Raw genomic sequence first — 21,813 nt, 5'->3', positions numbered from 1 at the left:
ATAGAGAGCACTGTAACAGTGGTAATCTGGTGCCTTTACGTTAATTACATTAGGCAAGCTAGTAAAGCATAATAATCAGGACATTTCCACAATGCCCAGTATCTAAAGCATCGCAGACAGGACAGTATCACTAATGTTTTTATTTGGAGCTGCAGTGCTCCAATGTGTAAAGTGTATACTACCCTAAGGTCAATATTCGATATCCAGAAAGCCCTATATTTGAGGCACTACTGATTTCTACACTCGGTCGGTATTTCTTTGCCTGAACTCAGAAAGTTGGAGACATGGCAACCATGCTGAGCTACTCATTATCGGCTGTAGAAAACTGCTTTATCTACTATCATAACTTGGGTAAGATTCTGGAAGACTTTTCTGAAAATGCTAAACTTGACCTGTCGCATAGGCTCTCATTATTCTAATGAGACTACTGGATTTTGAGCAGCAGAATTGCATGCGGTGTGGGAGGCTCAATCTGATCCTCTACAGGTGAAACCTGTCGCCCTAATCCATTTTTTGCTCCGGCTAACTAGCAGTGACTCATCTCTACCCAAGGGCAAGGAAGATTGGGCAGCCGAGCGCATGACATAATTGATTTCTCAGGGAAACCGTGGTCACTCAGGTCTCATTTGTTTCTCTCAGTTACATTAGTCTCACATACACAATGACAAACAGAGGCAGTATATGTTTCAATAATGTTTTAATGAAGAGTGCATCTTAGATAGCAAAGCATGGGCTGCAATAATCAGGACGATACAGCATGACAAGATTAAAATGGTGTCAAGGAGAGTAAACATAGAAATAACGCTACCATATTGTCACTAGAGTAGGTAGACTAATTCCTACCTAGGCTATAATAGAGCACAGCGTGTTAAGCTCTAAATCTGCCCTTTAGGTTCCCCTGGGAAGACATCATCCCCCATACCTGAGCAAAGGCCTGAAGTCTGCATAAGCAGCTGTAGCGAAGCGTTCGGCAATCAGCATACAGTCGTGGTTCTCTGGCTGGAATCTCCCTCTAACGTGTAAAGGACAGGGAAGTGTTTTATAATAAAACAGCTGGTGTTCTGAGAAAATGTCCCTACGTAAGGATGTGTGTTTTTCTATGAATGTCAGAGTACAGCAGTGAGAATTTTCTCAGTGGGAGCAAAGAGTTGTTCTGCTGCTGAGTACAAGTGTGATTTGTATACAATCGGGACGGTCTCACCCTCATTAAAAGTTACATAGGTGAAACTAATGGCACCAGCAATTACTCTGATGACCAACTGTGTTTTATTGTCCCTTGTGTGTAGATGTTGTGCTAGAAGCATGTCTGTCTGCAGGTCTCTGAGAATGCGTGTGTGTTCGACTGTCCAAAATTTACTTGAAAAGTCAGGACGTATTAAGTCATATAAAGGTTTTATGCGTGTTGCATATTCAGGAATGTAAGTTCTGCCAAAATTTAGGAAACCCAATAGAGACTGGAGATTTTAATCATGTTTTGACATTGTAATTGTGCGTATTTTCTAAGAATTGTGGCGCTAGGCTCTTTCCTTCACTCAGTAGCTCATATCCCAGAAACAGGCTGCTGAGGAAGGCTATTTTTGTAGTTTTGAAGTTGAATTTGTAGCCAAACAATGCAGGCTACCCGTCTTAAATGTTGCAGCAAATCATCGTCTGTGAGGTAGATATCGTCTACATAGGACAGTGCTTCAGGGTCAATGTTGTGCACAATTGTAGTCACACGAGCTGCGGACAGTCCTGGACTGTTCTTGTACCCCTGGTGTGAACTACAGATTTGGGAGCCTAGTGCGCTCAAGCCTTTTAAGTCTCTACTCTCAGGCACTATATTCTGGCAGACGAAACCATTGGAAATGTCCAGTGTTGTTTTGTATTTTTTGCTCACTATGTTGTTCATCTGTGCTGTGCTATGTGAGTTTTGTATAGCATATGTGCGCGTATGACTGTTTAGGTGTCTGTAGTCTAAGACTATTCTGTATGAATAATGGTCCGGTTTAGCTACTGGGAATAAAGGGTTATTCATTGGGGAGGCGCAGGGTTCAAGTATGCCCTGGTACTCCAATTGTGTGAGAATCTCTCTGAAAGGTGCTTTAGCATCATGTTTTATTGGATATTAGGGTTGAAGTTGGGGTTGATTTTTAATAGGAATTACGTGGTAGGGGGATTCTTTGTCCCAACCTAAATGGTTGCGATATAATGCAGGTGCCTGCGCCAATGCCCAATCGATGGTGTAGGATTCTGTGAGATCCTCGGGAACAAGTGGCGAGAAAGAAGGTTTGATAACATCTTCCCCACATGGGCAGGCACGGACAAATTCAGGTGACCGATCTTGTTCGTCCAACAAGATATTGTATATGTTTACTACGGAATCCCAAAAGACTGCATCTATTGTGTGTTCATTGTCTCCTTCTAACTGTAGCGCTACTTTGTACACCCTATCAGGCGTGGAGACACGCATGTGCACAGTTTCTACTTGTAGAAAGCCATCAGTTGATTTCACCTCAAGATGCTCTAGAAGATTCCGGCGAACTATTGTGACCTCTGCCGCGCTGTCTAGCAGTGCTAGTGCCCACGTCCTGTTCTTTAAGAGGACCCTTTTATTGAGTGGCATATCAAACTGCAACTGCTGCCACCTTTTCTTTTTAAATAGGGGTTTTTGTTGGGGAGGTTTCTCTTCCTTTTTAACAGAAACCTCAGTTGAGCGTTGTGATTCCTGTCTTGGTTTCACGTACTCTGTTCTTCGCTCTGACCACCCACCTCTCTCACTGCGGTTTTCCGATGAGTCCTGAAAGGAACAAGATTGGCGTGTATCAGTATATTAATATCTGTCAGGTGTTTTTATATTATCTCTATTTCTGAGATTATATCTATTCTGTGGGGTCTCCATGCGCGGAGATTCTCCCCTTTCATTTTTAGGAGTTTGTTGTTTTTTATCCCAGTGTTCCTCAGGAGCCTGCTTGGTAAAATCTTTATTAGATTTACCCTGAAATTGTGGTTTTGTTGGTCTGGCCCCCAGACTATCTTGACCAATACTAGAATAGGTCTCTGCGATAATCTTTGGCAACACACATTCCTGATCCTGTTGAGGAACATCCTGGAGCAGCATGTACACCGCTAGTGTGACCGCTTCCCCTTTAAGGTTACTTAAAATGATTGAGGATACTATTGCAAAGTTGCCCATTAATTGCATCCCCAAGTCTAGGGCCGGGGCAGCCCCGTATTCATCTTGAATTTGTTTCAACACTTCTGGTAAGTTGGCAAGTGTTGGTGTACCGTGTGCGGTAGTATAGAGCACCGCAAATACCGTGTCCCATGTATTACAGTTATCTGCTGTGGAAACCATACCAAATGGCAAGCACATTGTTAGTATTCTATGTTTATCCTGAGGTCCCGTATGGGAAAAAACTGCTTCCAGTGCATTTATTTTTTGAGCTAACCAAAAAGGAATTTCTTCCTGTTTGGCGGGTACCTTACCCATGATCGAATGTACAGTTGCAGGATTAATGCCTGGTGCTTCTGCATGTGGTTGCGCTGGAGCAGCACGCACTGGGTTTGTATTTAATGTTTGCATTACAAACATTACTAAATGTCTGTATATTGCCGTCAGCTCAGTATATAAGTGACGGACTTCAGCTACTGCTAAGTTTGCTATTGCAGGGTGAGGTGTATAAGTGGCCAATAAAGGCCAGGTAGGATCATCATTACTTAGAAGACCTAACCTACTGGTAAAATTGTGTGTGTTTTAGGGAGCCATCAAGCCAATTATTATGTTCTTGATATGATAAAGGTATTTCTAAATATGTGGATGCTCTGTATTGTCCAGGTATGTTTGCAGGTGTATAATGATGAAATGTATTTGTGTTCCCATCAACTGTTGGAAAAGTGACCCAAGAATAAAATAGTTCTGTTCTATATGCTGCATCTGCGTGAACAACAAATGTGACTTGACCCCCCTGGGCCGTTAGGCCCTTTGCCAATAAGTGTGCAGTAAAAGGCGGTCTCATATTGGCTGCAATTGAATCCTGTTGCGGATTCGCCATAATGAATGGTAAGTTTGTTCAGAGATAAGCACACCAAATGGGGATTATCCTTTTAGAGTTCAAGCTTGAACAACCTCCAGCATCAGATAGGTGTTCCCTACTTAACTGAAGAGGAAATCCTCAATACCACGGAGGTCTCCGTATATAGTACTGAGGTGTCTTTGTATATAGTGAGACAGAGATACTCAGGTGGACCGGAAAATTAGAGCCTGACCAAACGTTGGCGGCGCCATGTCATGTAGGTTCTCATTATTCTACTGGATTTTGAGCAGCAGAATTGCCTTCGGTGTGGGAGACTGAATCTGATTCACTACAGGTGACACCTGTCGCCCTAATCCGGGTTTTGCTCCGGCTAACTAGCAGTGCCTCATCTCTACCCAAGGGCAAGGATGATTGGGCAGCCGAGTGCATGACATAATTGATTTCTCAGGGAAACCGTGGTCACTCAGGTCTCATCCGTTTCTCTCAATTACATTAGTCTCACATACACAATGACAAACAGAGGCAGTATATGTTTCAATAATGTTTTAATGAAGCAACTGCATCTTAGATAGCAAAGCATGGGCTGCAATAATCAGGACGAAAAAGCATGACAAGATTAAAATGGTGACAAGGAGAGTAAAGCATAGAAATAATGCTACCATATTGTCACTAGAGTCAATAGACTAATTCCTACCTAGGCTATAATAGAACACAGCGTGTTAAGCTCTAATTCTGCCCTTCAGGTTCCCCTGGGAAGACATCATCCCCCATACCTGAGAAAAGGCCTGAAGTCTGCATAAGCAGCTGTAGCAAAGCATTCGGCAATCAGCATACAGTTGTGGTTCTCTGGCTGGAATCTCCCTCTAACGTGTAAGGGACAAGGGACAAGGGATTATCTTATAATAAAACAACTGATGTTTTGAGAAAATGTCCCTACGTAAGGATGTGTGTTTTTCCTATGAATGTCAGAGACAAAACTTGTACCACATTCATCGGCAACCTATGTTACTACAGCCTTGAAAGAAGCACAGAGTTAGCCAGAATGTCTTGTTTCAGAACGCAGTGCTGGCCAAGGCAAAAACAGCTGAATAGAGTAAAATAAAACAAGACCACAAAAGTGGCTATTGTAAGAATAATAAACTGAAGCTGAATAAAATTTATCTAAGTTAAAGTGCACAGCGGCAGGCCTAGTATGCTAAAATAAGGTGCATGGAGCTATAACAAAAAGGCTACACAACAGATCATTCCCTGCTACGATGATAGCAGTTAACTTTACGCACTGTCATTATCAAGCTGCATAATAAAACATTCTTACAGAACAATGTTAGATCTTTACAGAGAGTGAATTATTTGTAAAAATTTGTCAGCATTGCTCGATGGCAGATAGACATTGAATACTTGATATGGCATAGCACATTAAATGGATAGTTTAACCTCACTTCCATGGACCTCAGAGAAATTCCTTCTTTGAGGAATTGTGCTGTAATTAGTACCTGTGTTGCTCTTGAGCGCCCATTTTCTGGAGTCAGTCAAAGCACAAGCCCCTAGGTGCTCCAATAAAGACCAAAGCATTCCTTCCTGGGATGGGTCAGAAGCTTGGACTACCCCATCCTGTGTCTTATGACATCCAACCCCTTCTCTTTTTTGTTACTGAAGTAGGTAAAAAGTATTTCCTACAAGAGCTTATTGCAATAACTTTGAATTTCTCAAGGATTATTAAACAGCGGAGTGGGCAATATACCAACCAAATATGACCAAATAGGGATAGATAATCACTACTCAACACCACCTCCAACAACTTAAAACTGAGTGCATATACTGTACATTGATTTTAGCAAGGGCAGTAGGAGGTCTAGAAGACAGGACGTGTCTCCTTGAGCAAAGAGGAAGAACAGACCAGGTCCTCAAGGCTGTTTAGTGTTTGTACCACACCCCAGAATTAATCCATCTGCATACAACTGCATTCAGAAGTCAGTGCTTTCCACTTCCCCACTCCAGTTACAGTTGTGTATTGGGTATTCCAGTTACCATTGGTCAGAGGAAAATGGAAATGCTGCAAACACCACAACCATAGCTCTGCCTCAAACCACACTATCAGGATTCCAGGTGATTCCTTGGTAACTCATGCTTCTGTCTCAGCCTAATGCTCTTGGAGTGTGGGAAGTGTACAACCATCTGCAACATCTCATTGAGTTGTGTACACACTTGTTCTGTGGCAGGCATTCCAAAGCAAAATGAAAGTAACATCATGGAAAGGCTCCACCACAAAACATAACACCATTTTCTGATGGAAAGTACAGAAGAACGTGTGTGGGGAATTAATTCTTGCCCCTTGGAGGCCAAGGTGCAGCAACATCATTTGCAGAGAGAGTTGAAGTATTAGGCTTGAGTGTCGAAGGAAAGGTGTTTATTGCAATGGCTTGATGTTGTGGGGGGAAAAGAGACAAAATATTTTTGGGAGGTAAATGTAGTAGTATCTAGTGCTGTGAAGTGAGTACAGCAGGCCTTTGGTATACATATGCAAATCACAGCACAAATTCCTGAATTTTACACAATTTGCATCTCTTTTAGTGTCAAAACTTATGCAGTAATTCTATGGCGGTACAGGTTCTGTTGAATTTTCCATTTAGGCAGCTTTTTATTCATTTTTAGATTTTCATGTGGTATTAATATAATCCAAACAGGATAAGCCTTCAGTGCACATTTTATTTAGTCAAAATTGCCTTCGCAGATGAACCATAAAAAAGGGTGGATTATGTATCTCTGTTTCATTATCTATCACAATGCGTAAATATTATCATAACTATTTATTGACATGAACACCACCATTGAGAAATTGAGAAAAAGATAAAATTACAAAATACATTTAAAAAAAGCTATAAAAATGCTAAAATAAATTACCGTCAAGCACTGCAACACTTGACAGTCTGCATTTATACAATACAACTTTAAATCTCAATATATTATTTTGCTAAAACATATATACCTTTTCTATGCAGGCATATATCTATATACTTATTATTTTACCCCTGCCTTAGAAGAGAAAAAAAAACTTTCACTCTCTGCAAAACTACTTTGCCTCACCCTATACTTCTCTCGATCTATCCTCTATCTCCTCTCTCTGACTCATCCCAAACCTCATTCCACTACTATGATCTCCAAATTAATCCGTTCTAGACTCTTCCCTCCTCTATCCCTCCTGGCTCACTCCAACCCTCATTTTACTACTATGATCTCTCAAACAGCCCTTATAAATTCTTCCCTCACATATCTCTCCTTTGACTCATCCCAAACCTCATTTCACTACTGTGATCTTCCAAATCCCTTTCTACAGACTCTTCCCTCCTCCAACTCTTCTTTTTCTCATCCCAAACCTCAGCTTACTACTATGATCTCCCAATTAACACTTTCTTCACTGTGCCAACCCTCCATTGTTCTATTCAAGCCAACTAACAGACTCACATGTCCACCACTCAAATGAACTCATATTTCTCTGCACTAATCAGCCAAAAATCCTTTTGGTTCCCGAGTAAACTACTACTTGCCAAAAAATTGGTTGATGCCTCATCAGGGGTAATAAGGGCTACATAAATACAATTACAATAGTACGTGAAAGGCCAGTACAACATTTGCCATCAGACCCATTCAACTCTTAAATGATTGAACCTATAACCCTTCTCTCACGCATCCAGTCCTCCTTAACTTTGTTCTTTGACTACTTTCTCAATACAGACACCTACCCACTATACTGTAAATCTGTGCTGGTTCTGCCTCTGCTTGAAAATGCTTCTGATGAATGTTCTTGCCCTGTCAACATAGCCTAGTCTCCAAACACCCCCCCCTTCACAGTTTTACAACATGTGATCATCTACTGTCTCAACTGATTTCTCAGCACAGACAACCTTCTCGATCCTCTTCAATCAGCTTCAGAGCTCTAGACTCAATTGAATTAGCCCTTTCTTATATGACCAAATTAATTCTTTCTTGCAACCTCTACCACTCCTCACCCATTATTATATTCTTGACCTCTATGCAGTGTTTATGTTTTTGGGAAATTCCTCTGTGCTGTCTACCATGAACCTCCTTGGTATTATTGAAACTCTATTGGACTTTCTAATTATCCTTAAGCTCACTCTATTTCAATTTCCTGGAGGTCCTCAGACTTCACCCATACACCCTTATCACCCCTACCTGGTGGCTTTCCGCAAGGCTCAGTCTTGTAACCTCTTATTTTTACCTTAAACTCCACATCCCTCCTCTGGTTTCCCTCACATTGGCACACTTATAATGCTCAGAACTTTTTCAGATTTTCTAGCCTAACTCCCACCTTTGATCTTGGATGTCAGATCGCCTCATGAGAATGACAGTAAAGGTTCAATCAACACCAACTTACTTCAGTCATTTATCGCACAAAAGATCCATTGTAAGGAAAATACCATGGGGATCACAGAGATGGAGGTTTTGTTATGAATGATCTTGAAATTGCCTAGTAGCTTGCCATGATTTGTGTGTTTACTGTTGCTTTCTTCAAAAGCGTTGTCCCCTTCGTTTTTAATCTTTTTATGAGTTCTTGATTTTCTCACTTTTTTTTTGTTTGCATTTTAGTTGCCAGTACTTCTCAGGAAGGTCATTCATATTGGTTCCTAGGCACACCCTCTGGCCCCCTGCCTACTAGCCACAAGATATGGCATCCCTACTCATACCAGTGAGGAAGGTACGTAACCTAGGCATTCTCATAGATGACAAACTTAGTTATTGGGATCAATTCAATGCAATGACATCTTCTGCTTTCTTTATGCTGAAATTGTTAAAAAAGATGTACCCTTACATCATGACTCACTTGCAGAAGACCTTGGTCACCTCACTTGTGCTGGCCAAACTAGACTACTGCAATAATCTGTATCTTAACGCCCATCAATACATCCTAAAAAAAAAAATACATTACGGAACACAGCAGCTAGACTCCTCTTACAGCTCCTTAAATATCATTCAGTGTCTGACTCAATAGGAGAACTTCCTTGGCTGCTCGTCAGACAAAGGATCACTTTCAAATCTCTCTGTGTCGCCTATAAAGTCTTGCATGGTACTGGACCAGAATTCCTAGAAATAAACTCATATGGTATTTCCAGGCTGAACTCTATGCTCAATCAGTGCCAGACGGGTTGTAGTCCCTAAGTTCAAGCGCTCAGCTTGTGGTGGGCAGAGCCCCTAACCTGCTACATTTTTGCAAACTACTAAAGACAGGCTTTTTTTAGCTCTTCCTAGACTTCTGCTCTTCTCGTTCATCCCATTTTTAGCACCAAGCGGACCCCGGGTATTCGATGCACTTTCTAAATTCCTTTAACAGAACATTATGGCATGCATTTGTGGGGTGGAATAGGTGCGCTTTCCAATGATCAGATTTTTGATGTTGGTTTCTGGAGTTGGAAGGGAAGGATAACACTATGCCTGGAACAATTGGCATGCTTGAGGTTTTAAGCCTTTTGAATACTGATATGTTCATACTAGGCTTCTTCAGACTATTGGAACCCTGAGTTACTGCAACTTAGTAGTGCAGACAGATTCCATCTTGTATGTCAGCCAGTTGCTCAGTGACAAATATTCCATCACTATCACTAATTACACTCACCCACTAAGAAGTTAAACTGGTATTTGGTTCACAAATATGTTATGCATCAAAAACGAAGAAGTGGTATGCAGGAGATTGTATGATGAAACCCAGAAGACGATCAGCCTAAAAAAAAAGTCTTCAATCTTTCTTTAAAATAACTGATTGTTTCCACCTCATTTGAGTTGTCATTACATCACTTGAGTCCATCACCTTTAGCGACCTGATGCCCACCAGACCTTTAACAAAATATGGGACCACCAAAATGCCTTAATCCAAGGATCTAAGGTTTCTTTTAAGTGTATAAACCCTCATTCTGAGATTCCAGTGAATGAGGTCTTCCTGTCATACAATTTTAAGCATCACAGGCAAAATTCAATGTCTAATTCTCTTTGGAATAGGCATCCAATGTAGCCTTTTTAATGTCAAAGTTTAATTGTTGTCAGCACCCCTGGTGTACCACTGCTCACACTGCGGAGTTTAAAACAAAATAAATTGTTATTTTTCTGAGCTGAACAAAAAAATACAAAAAGACAGGTAAGCGCAGCATGTGTCCGTATTGGCTAAAGTTCAATGGGAGTACATAACAAAGCCCAACCTAATGTACACAATATAGGAAGCATACAAGCACCATACAAAGGGAAGCGTAATTCTCTGATTCTGTCCTGAGAACCCTGGGTTGTAAGAACAAACTAGGGCTACTGACTTGAGGCATGTCTAGGGCTACTATCTAAAATGCCCAGTCCACAGTACTTCATCCAGCTCCCTCAGATCTAGCCAAACTTACGAGTACATCCCCTAGCATGGTGGATAACCTTCTCTGCAGCCATATGTAAATCCATACCCCGCCTCCACTCATGAATGGTGGGTATCTACGGTGTCCCTCAGAGCCTGACCATATCCCTCTTAGCTACCACCAGACCCAGGGCACTAAAAAGGAGGTTGAAGCGTGGAATGTCAACATCATTGAGGGTTCCGAGCAGTAAATATTTCCAGTTGAGCGGGAGAGTAACCCCCATTATAGAACTAAGTTCCTGAATAATTACTTCCCAATTGGCATGTATGAGGGAACACTCCCATAGTGTGTGCATGAAAGGCCCAATGGTCCTGGCACAGTGCAGACATGTTGGTGTGGCGGCTCTACCCATAATGCACAATGTGCATCAACCGTAATATACTCTGTGCAACACTATAATCTGCATTAACCGCAGATGAGATTTTATGGCCACCTCTACAGGATGCATCAGCTCTGCCTCCCAGATTGTCTGGCATGTTATTATTCAATGTCGTATACGTTATAGAGATTGCTCCCTTCCCTGTCACCTCCATGAGTAGCCACCCATCTAGTGGGGCGTATTCAGAGATCTTTATCTCCCCAGTCCCTTGGCTCGCAAAGAGTGTCACAAGTGAGCACTTTTCAGGAATTGTGATGGCTGTAGACTGTGTTCCGGCTGAACAGAGGACAAGGGAATTAGATCCCCAACTTCCAGGATGCCCCTACCTGTAGATATGCCAATTGTGTCCCAGGGTCCAAGGGCCATATGTACTAAAGCTTTTTCCCATAGACACAGAATGGGTAAAATCCTTTCGTACATCTGGCCCCAAATCCCTTGTGCTTAGTTAGTTCACCTAGCCATGTTCCCCTCCAGAGGGATGTTTCCCTAGTGACTCTGTGTGCTGAGCCAATCTTTTTTGTAGCCTTATGCCAGGCCACCAATGCCACCTGGGTTGCTGGTGGCTTCTCCATAGTCCCCCACCCACCACAGAGGTAATGTAGATGTGATCTGGGTTGGAACATAACCCATTCCAGCCTAATTTTGGAATGATCCTTGGGTGCAAAGGTCCAGTCATGTATATTAATTAAGTGGGTTGCCCAATTGTACTCCTCTATGTCGGGGAGAGTATCCCTCCATTGTATGGGTTGCACTGCAATGTTCTCAGCAACACTCGAGGGTGGCCCCCATCCCACAGCAGAGTCCTCACTTTCCCATCTATTCTACTACACATAACTGGTGCAATCTGATAATAGGTATTCTGGACCACATCGAGAAACCTGGGGAGCATAATCATTTTAATGAGGGTTGCCCATCTCATCAACGAAAGAGGAAGCCCACTTCAGCGCACAACGCCGGTAACACCACCATCTCCAGATTGCAGCAATAACAGAGATCTTTCCGTGGCATTATAAAAATCTCCAGATACTTAAAACCATCCGGGGCAGTCCTCAACCCATGTTGGAGCAGCGATTGATCCACCCGACCCTGCAGGGAATACAGCACAAATTGGTCCCAATTAATCTGATACCTCGAGTGTGCCCGATAATATTCAAAAATCCAAAAGAGCACTGGGATTGTGGTTTCTGGTTAAGTGGCGTACAGAAGTATATCATCAGCATAGAGAGATACATTTTCTTAGATCTTGTCAGTTCCAGATATTCAGAATCCCCAGACATTGAGGTGTGTTCTCACCATACATGCAAGGGACTCCACTGTCAGGGTGAATAGGAGCAGGGACACCGGACATCCTTGTCGGGTCCCCCTCTCAATCGGGAACTCAGAGGACAACACCCCAGGCACACTAACTGCTGCTACTGGATCACAATACAGCACCTCCACCCACCACCTAAAATTTGGGCCAAACCCAAATTTCTGGAGAGTTTGTTCAAGGAAGGGCCAATGTACTGCATTGAACGCCTTTTTGGCATCTAGAAAGAGAAGGAAATGGGGAGTCTGTTGGTCCTTCACTGTTGTGTGCACCATAGGTTGAGCCGCATGGTTCTACCTGGCATGAATCCAGACTAGTTCCTGTGTATAAAATGCAGGATAACCTGTGGAAGTCATGTACCTAAAACCATGGTCAGGATCCTGACTTCTACAGTTAGTGTTGAGATTGGGCTTCCCTTCCCTTAGGATTATGGTAACAGTGGGTCTCTGCAGGTCTGGCAACATGCTCCCCCGCTCCCACCAGAACAGTTTGAACAAATTAGGCCCCAGCAGTCTGGTGTATCGTTTAAAACATTTGGCCAGAATGTTGGTAGGTCCTGGCATTTTGCCAGGTCAAACTTTTGCAATTACCGCCTGTACCTTGCTTAGTATTTAATCACCTTCTAGGGCCTCCCAGGACTCAGCATCCAACAAAGGGGTGGGGACTGCAGCTAACTATTGCGCAATGCATTGGTGATCACGGAGTGTTCAGGCCTTATATAACAATGGGGGAACTTTCCTGCAATATGCACGTCGGGAGTCTCCCGTCTGACCTATGAGGGTATGCATCCAGCAGATCTCTATTTTCCATCTACTCATCAATGCTAGGAGCTGGCCTACTTTTTCCCCTGACTCATAAAAGTGGTGCAACATGGCCATCATTTCCTCCCCCGTGCCAAATCCCGATATACAGCTTTGATGGCTAGCTGGCCAAGAATATGGGTGTCGGTCATGGATCCCAGCATCCCTGCCAGGGGCAGGATCAGGGCCTTTAGATCCTCAAGTTCTGCCACGTCCTTCCACTTCTGCTATTCAGTCAGATTCTGGGCCTGGTCCTGGAGTACAGTCTTAAATGCCTATCACAAGTCGATCTTGGAGGAAAAGGAGCCCATGTTTTCTGTGAAGTATAATTCTGTGTCAACCTGTAAACCTTTGGCTACCTTCTGATGTGAAGGTCCTAGGCATTAAATTTCCATCAAGAACACAGTCCTCTTCCCAGGCGTATCAGGGTTACTATCAGGGGGAGTGATCTGACAGGCCGCCATCTTGTATTCTGTCTGCCCAACCTCCTCCACCTCCCCTGCAGTGCAGTACGTGATATAGTCTAGAGAACACCTTGTGTGCCTCCAAAAAATATGGATACTTTCTGTCTGTTGGGTGTCTGCACCGCAACAGGTGAGATAAGTCCACGGCACCAGTAAATTGTGCCAATGCCATAACTTGGGCGGGCCCGAACGGTTGAGGTCTGTGGCGATTACATCATTAAAGTCCCCACCCACAATATTAAACGGGTTGTTGACTCAAGGAGAATTTCAGTGATCTTAGCCAGGGTAGATGCATGTAGATAAAGAGGCGCATACACACTTAGCCGGGTCATTCCTGGCTAAGTGTCCCCAGTGCCCCTGTACCCCTGCAAACCTGCCATAATGTTCTAACCATGATTTAATCACCCAAAAGGGGGGCTTTTCCTGATCAAGATAGCAACCTCCCTGGATCCCGAGGAGAACCCAACATGGACCCGAGTATGATATGCCCCTGCGGCCCCAGAAATCGACAGTGGGTCCTCTGAAGATGCATCTCTTGGATGACAACCACATTTGGCTGCAGTTGTTTAATATATTGTGCCAAAAGCCCAAGCTTTACTTTGTTGCCCAGACCATTTACACATCAGGTTAAATCTGTAAGGTCCAAGGACTCTAGGTGTTTAAACTGTGCCATGGGGTAGAATTAGTGTACTGTGCATGTGAGATGAGACCTCCATATCCAGGAATAGGCATTCACATCAGTGGCCTCCTTCCACAATCAATAAAAACAACAACAATGAGGAAACACAGTAACCCCCCAATATCCCTCTTCCCCCCACTGACTTTCCCCAGTCAACTAGGCCAAACCTATATGCAAGGAGAGTATTAGATTTCTGTATCCGACCAAACACCTTAAATGCTCAAACTCCAAACTTCAACAACACTCAAAATATATCACGTTTACTCTCAGCTCTGGAGGGGAGCGGAGGAAGAGCAGAAATCAAGTCCCTCCTGACTTCTCCGGCTCCAATTCAGTAGGCCATCCACGTTTCATTGTTCCCCTGTGTCCATGATTGCAAAAATAATTGCTCTTGCTTTTCCTACAATGATAGGTCATAGGTTTCCTATAATGTGATTATAAAACTTACATATTTTGGCCAGCCAGACTACTTGTCTTTGTATAGTGTATTGTTAAAAACAAGTCCTAAACTTATTAAATCAATTTCCTGCCTGAATTTCACCACATGCACAATAAATGTAAGGGTGCTTCCACACACTCTAAATAGCATCAGCTCAGTCTTGTTTATGTTAAGAGCCAATGTTAAACAATGCCAATGATTGTGGGGAGCAATGGAGGATCCTGCTGCTGAGTGAGGAGGTCTGAAAGATTATCAGTCCAAGAACAGATATGAACCAGTTAAAAGGCATTGTGAAAGGCTTGTCAACTGCACTCCTAGGCTGACGAGTTGAGGGCATTTGACCTGACGAATGAGGCTGATGACAAAGATGCCAACAGCCATATTGATCATGGCCCAGCATTTGTACTTTTTCTATTGTTTCACATAGTTTTTTCCTACAGAAAGATAGGTTTCAGTAAAATGGTCCTGAAGAATGCCATTTACCTCATAGTATGGTACTTATGAGTGGTAAAAACTTGTTGCCCATTTTATCACGCTTGGGATAAAAGTTACATTCCTCTTTTTGCTGTTTTTAAGATAGTCCTCAGGGACATATGTTACATTTGGTTTAGGTCCATTGAGAGGCATTTTTAAAACTCTTTTCACATTTTTTGTTTCTTCAATACACTCTGTTTTCCCTCACCAACACCATCCAGCCTACATTGGTGTAACCATCCATCACAACAGGCAAAGTGGTTCCTCTTTTGTTGGTCTGGAAGGGGTTGTAGCCCACACCACCACCACATTTACTAGTGGTGATAGGAGGAACCCGATGATGAAGCATGTCATCTAAGGGCAGGCGAGGGTTTTCATCCTTAAGGGACTATATAGCAGGAGTCTTCTATTTGATAAACACCACTTTTGTGTTTACTTGAGACAGACCCATCTTCACATGGGATACGTGTGGGGTAGACATATATGCGGAACTAGTGATTCAGGATATAAAAAGTGTGCACATCACTACAAGTAGACATTGCTTCAAGTACAATAATCATGAAAGGCCTGTGACAAGTTGATTAAGAATTCAAAAGATAATAAGGATTGTATAGTGAGGAATGCAAACATAGATGGCAATAGTGTGCTTCGGCCTCTGAAATTGTATTTGGATGAGGCATTCAAGCAATTAAGTGACAAGAAATGCTATATTTGCACAAGCAATAGGGAAGTAAATGAGGGCAAGAGAGATTATCACAATGAATTGTTGGAATGGCAAAACAAAGGGCTGTTAACACAGGATAAATTAATATATGTTTTTGAGGAAGGATTATCGAAGAATGGAAATTTTTTATTTGATCCCCAAAGTCCATAAGGACATGTTTTAACCTCCAGGATGACCAAACATTTCTGCAATTGGCAGTTTATTTGAAAACACTACAAAATATATAGATTATTTTTACATGATTATGTGCAAAATGTACCCTTTTATGTTTAAGGCACGGGGGACTTTTTGTGAAGAATATTTGATATCCCAGGGGAGAAAGGATATCTCTTGTTGTCAATGGACGTGTTATCATTGTACATGACTATAAAACACGGTGATGGACTTCGAGCAATGAAACATTTCTTAAGTGTACGACTGCTGACACTGTTAAAACACACATGCATGTTGTTAAAAATGACTAGATGGTGCCTTGAGTACAAATATGTTTTATTTGTCAATGTGCTGTATAAACAGTTATAAGGTACAACTTTGGACACCTGTTTTGACCCCAGCTTTGCAAATTTGCATATGGGCTGGTGGGAGGAGCAGGTTGACTATGCTGAGGACTGGAGTGAGCATGTTATAATATGGAGAAGGTACATAGACAACCTCTTTATAATACGGAAGGTATCGGAAGCAAGTACTCATGAATTTGGGGCACATATTAACTGTAATAAGCTGAACATGCATTTTACCAGCTTGATTAGTTGCAATGAAGTTGTGTTCCTAGATTCAGTGGTATATGTAAACAACAAAGAAATGAGGACAAAGTTATGGAGGAAATCAACGGCAAGCAACAAATTCTTCATGCAAGTAGCTTTGACCCTAGAAGTTTGACTCATAGTATACCACAAATCTAAGGCTGCTAACAAATTGTAGCGAACAGGAGGAGCTCAAAAAGGCACAACTAGAAGTGGCGACATGTTTCCTTGAAAGAGGGAATACAGAACAATCAATATGAGAAGCTAGCAGAAGAGTGAAAATAAAGAATACGTAAGCAGTGTTATTTAGGCAGAAAAAGTCTGTACAGCATTCTCAAAGCATTATCACTACATACAGTACTGAACAAGAAGTTGTATAAAAGATAATGAACAAATACTGGCACCTTATAAAGACTGGCTGAAGGAAGCTGGCCCTGTACATACTATATCAAAATGAGATATAGGGGGTGATTCTGACCGTGGCGGACAGCGGTTGCCGCCCGCCAAGTGGTTCCCGCCGAAAGACCGCTCCGCGGTCAAAAGACCGCGGCGGTCATTCTGGCTTTCCCACTGGGCTGGCGGGCGACCGCCAAAAGTCCGCCCGCCAGCCCAGCGGGAAACACCCTTCCCACGAGGAAGCCGGCTCAGAATGGAGCCGGCGGAGTGGGAAGGTGCGACGGGTGCAGTTGCACCCGTCGCGAATTTCTGTGTCTGCAAAGCAGACACTGAAATTCTTTGTGGGGCCCTCTTACGGGGGCCCCACGACACCCCATACCGCCATCCTGTTCCTGGCGGGTGAACCGCCAGGAACAGGATGGCGGTATGGGCTGTCAGAATCCCCATGGCGGCGTTCCGCTTCTGGCCGCGGCTGTACCGCCGCGGTCAGAATGCCCGGCGGAGCACCGCCAGCCTGTTGGCGGTGCTACCGCCAACCTCCGCCATGGCGGTAATTACCGCCAGGGTCAGAATGACCCCCATAGTGTACACAGAGTCCAGGGGTTCCCCAAGAGGCTTGACAGAGGCAATAATAGATAATACTAATGCTCTATTTGTGGTGGTGTGGTCGAGCAGTTAGGCTTATCAGAGGGTAGTATTAAGCATTTGTTGTACACACACAAGCAATAAGTGAAAACACACACTCAATGACTTAACTCCAGGACAGTAGGTTTTGATATAGAAAAAATTATTTTGTTAATTTATTTTTAGAACCACAAGATTCATTTAGCAGGTAAGAACATTAAATGAAAGGTACTTTGCATAGTAATAGTTGAGACTTTGAATAGATTCAATATTGTACATAGTTTTCATTAAAATGGCAAAAAGCTATTTTAAAAGTGGACACTGTGCAATTTTCAACAGTTCCTGTGGGAGGTAAGTACAGTACAGTTTATGGGGTAAGTAACCAACTTACAAGAGTAGTCTCCGGGGCATAGGTAGTCCACCGTTGGGGGTTCAAGATAACACCCAGAAACACAGGGCCGGTCAGGTGCAGAGGTCAAACAGGAGCCAAAATAATTTGGGCATCTATGGAGACAGGGGGTACTCCGGTTCCGGTCTGCTTGCAGGTCAGTACCCGCGTTGTCAGAGGGCAGACCAGGGGGGTTTTGTAGAGTATCGGGGGCTTTAGGTTCTTAATGGAAATCAATGGAGGGATCCGGGGTCACTTAGGCGCTGCAGGCAGATCACAGGGGGGCTTCTCAGGCCAGCCACTGACTGTGGAGGGAAGAGGGTTACCTGATGGTCATTGCTGCACCATTTCTCTTGGGCCTGGGAGCTGCGGATGGAGTGCTCCTCCAAGCGTCGGATATCTTCGTCCCGGGAGGTCGCGGTCAGGGGGGTCCTCTGGATCCTCTCTGCAGGTGTCGTTTGGGGGTCTAGAGAGGTCGGCACAGGGTGGACACAAAGTCAGGATCGCCTGGGGGTTCTCTCTGGCTAGTTGGTTCCTCTGACCACGGGCCAGGGACGTCGGGAGCAGAGTAGTTTTGGACTCACGCTTCTGGAGTGAGGTGAGAGTCCCTTTAAAGATGGTTTCTTCTTTCTTGTTGGGCAGGTCTGCTGTCCCACAGGAGCTCTCGGTCCTTTCTTGGTGCAGGGCAGTCCTCTTAGTCGGCAGAGGTCGATGGGCCCACTGGATGCATCGCTGTTTGTTTTGCAGGGTCTTTGAAGCAGGAGACAGGCCGTTAGGGCTGGGGCCAAAGCAGTTTGTGTCTTCCTTCTTCTCTACAGGGTTTTTCAGGTCTGCAGTCCTTCTTCTTTGTAGGTCACCAGGAATCTAATTCTCTGGGTTCTGTGTCACCCCTAAATACTGAATTTAGGAGTATGTTAGGGTCACAGGGCAGTTGCCAATAGTTGTAGCCACCTTGAGGGTGGCTATACCCTCCTTGTGCTCCCTCCCTTTGGGTAGAGAAGCACATCCCTATCCCTATTGGGCTAAATCCTTCAAATCAAGATGGAGGACTTTCCAAGGAGGGGGGGTCACTTCAGCTCTGGTCATCTTAGGGGTGGACCTGGCTGAGGAGGTGACTCCTCTTTGTTTTTCTCATTATCTCCCCAGACTTGCAGCCAAAAGTGGTGGCTGTGTCCAGGGGGACGGGCATCTCCACTGGCTGGAGTGCTCTGGGGCACTGTAACACCAGGCTTGAGCCTTTGAGGCTCACCACCAGGTGTTACAGTTCCTGCAGGAGGAGGTGTGGAGCACCTCCCCCCACGGCAGGCTTTGTTCCTGGTCACAGAGTGCACAAAGGCACTCACCCCATGTGGCCAGAATCTTGTCTGGAAGTGGCAGGCTGGCAGAGGCCAGTCAGCCTAGCACTAGCAGTTGGGCTGGCATGCAGGGTGCATCCATCTCTAAGATACCATCTTTGTGCATCTTTCAATAAATCCCACACTGGCATCAGTGTGGGTTTATTGTGCTGAGAAGTTTGATACCAAACTTCTCAGTATTCAGTGGAGCCATTATGGAACTGTGGAGTTCGTTTTTTACAATCTCCCAGACCATATACTCAGTATGGCTACCCTGCACTTACAATGTCTAAGAATTGACTTAGACACTGTAGGGGCATAGTGCTCATGCAGCTATGCCCTCACCTGTGGTATAGTGCACCCTGCCTTAGGGCTGTAAGGCCTGCTAGAGGAGTGACTTATTTATGCCACAGGCAGTGGGTTCTGGGCATGGCACTTTGAGGGGAGTGCCATGTTGACTTAGTCTTTTTCTTCCCACCAGCACACACCAGCTGTGAGGCAGTGTGCATGTGCTGAGTGCGGGGTCCCCAGGGTGGCATAACACATGCTGCAGCCCTTAGAGACCTTCCCTGGCCACAGGGCCCTTGGTACCAGGGGTACATTTTACAAGGGACTTAACTGTGCGCCAGGGCTGTGCCAATTGTGGAAACAAAGGTACATTTTTAGGGAAAGAACACTGGTGCTAGGGCCTGGTTAGCAGGGTCCCAGCACACTTCCAATCAACGCTGGCATCAACACTAGGCAGAAAGTGGGGGGTGACAATGCCAACAGTGGCATTTTCCTACAATGACCCTATCATAGATCATTAGATGCCAGATAAACCTGGGGTTACATTTAGGTGATCAATGCAAGACAAATTAGTAAAGAGTAGCATAGAAATGAAAACTAAGGATATCTGTGTGAAAGGGAGTCAAGGGTTTCATAAATATAGCAAATGTAAATCTCACCAGTATGGGGTGAACAAAACTGAGTATTGTACACCATTCAGCAAAGTTTCACAACAAACCAGAGGAGTATGTGGTTACAAAACTGAGTATGTGGTATATGTTCTGATATGAGTATGTGGGCTACAATATGTAGGTAGCACAATCCACCATAAACATATTTTATAAAATGTCAGGGCAATACAAAATGAGGGTACATTATACCCAGTAGCCCTCCATTTTGCTAAAATACATAGTAAGAAAGACAGAGATCTTGATGATTTTGTAATAGGCAGGGTTCCTAACAATACCAGATGGGAAAATAGAAAGAAAAACCTAAGAAAGTTAGAGTCAACCTATATTTTAAAATTGATACTAAAACTCAGGCAGAACTGAATATAGAAGAGGTGTTGTATACATACTTATAACAGACTCATAAAGAGTTGGTAACTTTCTAATCTGGGGTGTTCCCAGGAGTACCATTAGTATAAATGAACAGTACTTGGAATCTGTGGTTTTCATTTTTATTTGGTTGATTTGTCTGTCCCTTTTCTTTCTCTTCCTTTTCTTTCATTTTCAACATATCAAACACATATTCAGATTTTAGCGAACAAGAGATGTTCTGTAGGAACGAATGCAACATTACTCAAGGCATCTTTAAGAGTAAAGTAAGGGCTTTGCAAAATTTGCCCACTTGACCACAATTGCTCTTGAGGTTATGTTGTTATTTGTTAATTGATCCATTGCTATGTCAAAATATGCCTTTTATGTTCACACAGTGAACATGTGAGGAATTTAAAAAGAGTATAGAAAAAGAAGGAACTCATTTGGAGGCAGCCCACATGGGCAGTATTGTCGTTTGGAAGTAAGAAATTAAATTGAAATGATAATTTGAAGGAGTGATTATATAATTCACCAATGGCTCGAAATACAAAGCAGTATGAATTCAATCCGTTTTCTAACTTTCCTTTATTTTTGTGTTAAGAAACTATAACTAGTGACCTAAAGTTTATTAATGGCATGACTTACAGTTTCTTCAGATAAGTATAACTATAAGTGTAACTATGAGTTTAACGATAACTGCTCAATTTCTGTGATTTTGTATGGGTAAATCATAAACCTAATTATAATGTCCCTGTAACCTTTGTTTATTTTCAGAGAATTTATATGTTTTGTTTAAAGTAAAGTAATATATATTTATCACACATTAATACAACCACCACCACAGATGGCCTCCGGCCACACCAACCCAACCCCCCCAAATGCACCCAACCCCATGCCACGCAGCAGGTTTTGGAATGTAAGTGTGTGTATTTTTTTTCATTGGATTTTGTGACCACAGATCCTTTGCAAATTTACATTGTGGAGGGTCACGCTGAGCATCACAGTGGATCTGTGGATTGGCCAAAAAAACTGGGCAATTTTTTCCCATGAGAGGTCCCGCAGAGACCCCTCTAGCCATCCTATGGATCAGGATACCTGTATCCTGATGCCTTATATCAGTTCTTTACTGTCCCCTCCCCCCCGGCCTGATACAAGAAAGAAAATTGTGACCACAACTTTCCTCTCATGTTTTGGCCAGCTAATCAGGGCCTTGCTTTCCCTCGGATCCACGGCCCCCGTCCTGGATCCATGCATGGCCAGTGGGACCGCCAACCCCCAGTGCCAACTCCTGCTACCTCCCAAGGTGCCCACCCTCGGGAGGTAGCTGTTTGCT

The sequence above is a fragment of the Pleurodeles waltl genome, chromosome 5, assembly GCF_031143425.1.
Source record: "Pleurodeles waltl isolate 20211129_DDA chromosome 5, aPleWal1.hap1.20221129, whole genome shotgun sequence".
Taxonomy (NCBI): Eukaryota; Metazoa; Chordata; class Amphibia; order Caudata; family Salamandridae; genus Pleurodeles; species Pleurodeles waltl.
The sequence above is the reverse complement of the archived record's forward strand: the minus strand, read 5'-3'. Positions refer to the sequence as shown.